This window comes from Diabrotica virgifera, chromosome 5, assembly GCF_917563875.1.
Source record: "Diabrotica virgifera virgifera chromosome 5, PGI_DIABVI_V3a".
Taxonomy (NCBI): domain Eukaryota; kingdom Metazoa; phylum Arthropoda; class Insecta; order Coleoptera; family Chrysomelidae; genus Diabrotica; species Diabrotica virgifera.
In genome coordinates this window covers 264,376,654-264,381,921 of record NC_065447.1, presented here as the reverse complement: position 1 = coordinate 264,381,921, position 5,268 = coordinate 264,376,654, and positions in this window count along the sequence as shown.

Below are 5,268 nucleotides of genomic sequence, written 5' to 3'. Positions count from 1 at the left end.
GCCATTCCGTCCACTATTTCGTTTCCAACCACTCCGCTATGTCCTTTAACCCACAGTAAAGTAACTGTTTTTTTAGTGGATTTTAGATTATGTAATGTTTTTTTGATATCAAGAATACTGGAGTTTTGGAAATTATCTAATGGATGGCTACAAATAGCTTGTAGTACTGCCTGAGAGTCTGAGACTACTACAACGTTCTCGCAATAATTAGAAGCACACCAAGTTAGTGCTTTCTGTATGGCAGCAGCCTCGGCTGTAAAAATAGAACAGCAATCCGGAATTCGGTATTTTTCTGCATAATTGTTGTTTGAAACAAAAAATGCGAAACCAGTACTTTCATCTGTTTTTGATCCATCTGTATAAATTACTGTTAAATTTTTCCCTAATTTGTTTAGTATGGATTTAAATATAAGATTTGTTAAAGTTGGCAAGTCTGAATAAGATGGCATTATAATGGTTGGTTTGTCTATCAGAACTTCAAAGTCATGTTCGAAAATAGGAAATTTTGGTAGCTGTGAAATATAAGGTTGGTAAAGATTCGTATCGATAAAAGATTCTGTAAGAGGAGGCGAATTTTTTATCCTCCAGTAAGAATTTGTTAAATTTTCTGTCGAAAGCAGACCTATTTTGTGAACCATAGTTGTATTAAACGTTCTGTATTTTATTAGACATTTGTTTGCTAATATTTGCCTACGTATGTATAAAGGTGGTTCTTGAGCTTCTGCTAGAACTGCATGACTTGGTGAGGACATCATAGCTCCTAGACAGATTTTTATAGATTTATATTGTATTCTGTCTAGTGTTAAAAGATTTGTTTTGCAAGTAGAACCATAAAGAATACAGCCATAATCTAGAATGGATCGTATGTAGGATCTATAAAACATTAAGGAAATATATTGGTCTGCACCCCAACTTTTTTTGGAAACGAAACGCAGAAGGTTAATTCCACGCTCTGACTTTTGTTTCACATATTTTATATGGCTAGACCACAAGAGTTTTTTATCTAGGATCATGCCCAGATACTTATACTCTTCTTCTAAGGGAAAAGCATAATCACCTATATGGCATTTGCCTCTGATTTTTTGTCTACGTCTTGTAAAACATACAATCGAAGACTTATCTTTTGATATGCTAAATCCCATGTTTTTAACCCACCTATCTATATTCCTAAAGTTACGTTTTAGATTAAACATACATTCATCGTAGGATTTATGGCTGGTATATAAACATATATCATCGGCATACTGTATTATTTTACATTTGTCATCTATCAGGTCATGCAGATCTGCAGTGTAAACATTAAATAACAAAGGGCTTAGAATTGAGCCTTGTGGAAGACCGTTATATAATATTCTTGGACCGTGTAATACATTATTATGGTCACGTAAATATATTTTTCTGTTAACATACAAATTTAATATATTTACAGATAATCTTTTATCGATACCACATGCCACCATTTTTGAATATAATATATCCAAATCAACCACGTCATACGCACCCTTTAAATCTATAAACAAACATAGCATAAATTCGTTCTTTGAGAAGCAAAGTTGAATATCCGAAACTAAATGTATGAGAGCATCAATTGTGCCTCGACCTCTACGAAATCCATACTGTGAATAGGGAAAAACTGCTTTACTTTCTAAAAGATGTTCTACTCTCAATTTTATTAGTCTTTCAAGAGATTTTGTTACACATGATAATAAGGAGATGGGCCTATAAGATGATGGAAGTTCTGGATTTTTGTTGAATTTAAGTATAGGACATATGACTATATTTTTTAAAATGTCGCAATATTCTTGTTTCAACCACCAATTATTAAAGATTTGTAAGAGAATGTGTTAGCATTTAATGGCAATTTGTCCAATATTTTATAGGTAAAACCATCTAAACCAGGTGCTGTCTTTCTGCTTTTTTTAAGAGCAAACTCTAGTTCTGAAAAAGTAAAAGGTTTTGACATGTGATCTATGTTAGTATTAAAACGAAAAATGTCTATGTTATTATCAGCAATATTACCTGGGGCAGATGAAGGTGCAAGTTGATCTAGTAATTTATTAATGAGATCTTCAGAAAGTTGTGGTTTCTTATTGTATTGATTATTGTTGGAAAATGATCTTACAGTTCTCCAAATTTTTGAGAGAGGAGTACTTTTGTTCAAGCTATTTAAAAAATGAATCCAGCTACATTTTTTTTTCATTTTAAATAACCGTCTGGTTTGGGCTGCAATGTTTTTATAAATTATGTAATTATTATAGTTACTTTGCATTCGGTATGCTTTTAAAGCTTCTGATCGTTTTTTTATTATATGTGTAAATTCCTCATCCCACCAATAGGGCCTTGGGGTTGAAGGAGTAAAGGGTTTCTTTATGGGCATAGATTTAGAGGCGACAATGGAAATAGTTTGAAAAAGTTGAGCTGTCTGCTCATCGTTTGAAAGATCATCGGTTGTTGAAAAGGTAGAAAGTTGATTCTCTAAATATGTATGGAACAGTTTCCAGTCAGCGCGGGATTCATTCCATTTGGTTGATGGATTAATAAGAAAAGAAGAAGGATTAATTTTAAGTTCTATTTTAATAGGAAAATGATCGGATCCCAGTGTGTCAGAGTGTACTGACCAGTTTATACGGTTTGTTAATGTAGCTGATGTGATAGTCAAATCAACGGCAGACTGATTCCCACTTGAACCGATTCTAGTAGGTGTTCCGTCATTTTGAAAGACTAGTTCGAGAAAATCCATACTTTCGACTAAGGTTCTACCATTACGGTCATCCGGGATCGGACCCCACATGCAATGGTGGGCATTAAAATCACCACAAAAAACTGTTTTATTAAAATCAAATTGTTTGAATAAATGTATCCAATCTGTTTTATCTACTCTGATGTCAGGAGGTCTATATATAGACACAAAAGATATATTAATTTTATTAAGTAAGACTGCACACACTTCTATTCCACTATTTTTTTTTCCCTGGAAGCCGTCTGTTGTGAACCGGTTGTACTGCAACCACTTGGCTTATTGTACATCTTCCATTGTTTATGAAACCCATTCCAGAATTCTGGAACCCTGTACCAGCTTGTACAGGTCTAGTGGGTGGGTGCCATATAATTTTGGAGTCATTTCGATGTCTCCGAAAAGTGTTTGCCGCCTCCGATCCAATGCCTCACAGTCATGCAAAATATGGTTGACTGTTTCAGGTTCTCTGTTACAGAGTCTGCAGCTCAAGTCTCCATGAAACAGCCCCATTGTATGCAGGTGACCCTTAACTGGCGCATGTCCAGTGAGGAAACCTGTTATGACTCTGAGCTGATTCCTGCTTGTTTTCAGCAGTAACTCAGCTCTACTAGCACATGTCCGTCCGATATACATCTTGCCATGTGTTTGACCGGGTACACTCTCCCAGTGTGAGTTGTGTTGGCTTCGGATCCAGGCTTTTTTTCGTTCGCGGACGGTGCTTTTTGGCACTCCCACGGCCGGCTCTGGACCCAGGTATTTTGTAGCTGATGCTCTCTTGGCAAGTGCATCAGCTCTTTCATTGCCGTATATGCCCCGATGACCTGGAACCCATACCAGTATAACACTGTTATGTTGTGCCAGTCTATCAAGTTCTTGTCGACATTCCCACACCAGCCTAGAGTTCACCTTAGGGCTTATAAGAGCCCCAATGGCTGCTTGGCTATCTGTGCATATGTTAACCCGCTGCAGTTCGAATGCCCTTAGGTTGTTTTCTCTTGCACACTGCAAGATTGCAAATTATACACTATTAAAATTATAGTTAATATTTATTATTTGATAATCAATGCTCTTTAATATGAAAATACCTACGCCACCATATCCGCTGTCACGACATTTTGAAACAAAATTATATCCTTTTAATTTAAAATCCATTTGGCTTTTCAACCAAGTTTCGGATAAAATAATAATATCTACATGAAAATTATTAATATAATTTACAAGATGATCCCTGTTGCTAACTAAAGATCTACAATTCCATTGTAAAATATTTAATAATGATTGACTAGGCTGATTGTGTTTATCCATTTGGAAGTTAGTGACTGCTGTCATTAAGACTAGTCCCTATATTATCCGTTTCTGTGTTAGTACCTGTATCTTCTAGATTATTAGAAATAAGTTTTCTTAATTCATTTTCTAAATTGCATATGTGTTGAGATTGATTAGTAGTATCTATGAGTTGGTTTATATGAGATGTCACAAGTAATATAAGTTTCTCTTTATAGTCAATAAATTCGTCCCTGTAAGGATTAGGGATTATCGGATTAGATTTAGGGGTGGGTCTTTTGCTAGTTGAGGCAGAGGAATGGGGTAGAATTGGAGGAGAAGTTGCTTTACGTTTATTAGCTGTATTTGTTGTGTTACTAAATCTTTTTGCCGGATTATTTAATGTGAAATTAGAGGTATTGTTAGTTGGGTTAGGTAAGCTTGGAAAATTAGTAATGTTATTTAAAATAGCAAATCTATTATTAGTAGTTATTTTTGCGTAGTTCGGGTTGTTATGTAGTTGCTCTGCTTCTTTGAAATTTATATTTTCTGTTGCCATTATTGTCTTGATTTTTCTCTGTTTCTCGTATATTGGACACTTTCTTGACAACGAGGTGTGCTCGTTAGTTTTACAATATATGCATAGATTATTTCCACTACAATTTTCTTCTGTATGAGAAGTGTCTGTACATTTTTTACATTTACTCTCCTTGGATTTACATAATCTAGAGCTGTGTCCGTACATAAGACATTTGTAGCATTGCACCACTGGATGCACGTAAGGATCAACTACGAAGTTACATAAGTTAATTATTATGTTTTGGGGAACTTTATTGCCCAAAAATTCTACAATAATTATTTGTCTTGGTACTAATTGAGTAGTACCGTCGCTGTTGGTTATTTTTCTTTGCATTCTTTGTACATTCACCATCTGCTTTTCAGAAATGATTGCGTCTTTCAGGTAATCCTCCGAAAAGAACGTGTCAACCATTCTGACTACGCCCTTTCTGTGCGTGTAAAATTTAGGGATATATGCTATTAGATCGTTTTTAATTATCAATTCATGATTAATTAATTTATTTGCTGCAGAATAAGTTTTTAATATGACTTTTACCCTACTAATACCTACCGCTTTTATGTCTACTACATCATGTTTTATTAAAGGATCATTTAACAAAAAAGAACCGACCCTGATTGGAAATAATCTTCCAATACTAGAATTTTTATGTTCAATATAAACAAAGAATGGTGCCTTGTCATCAGATTTA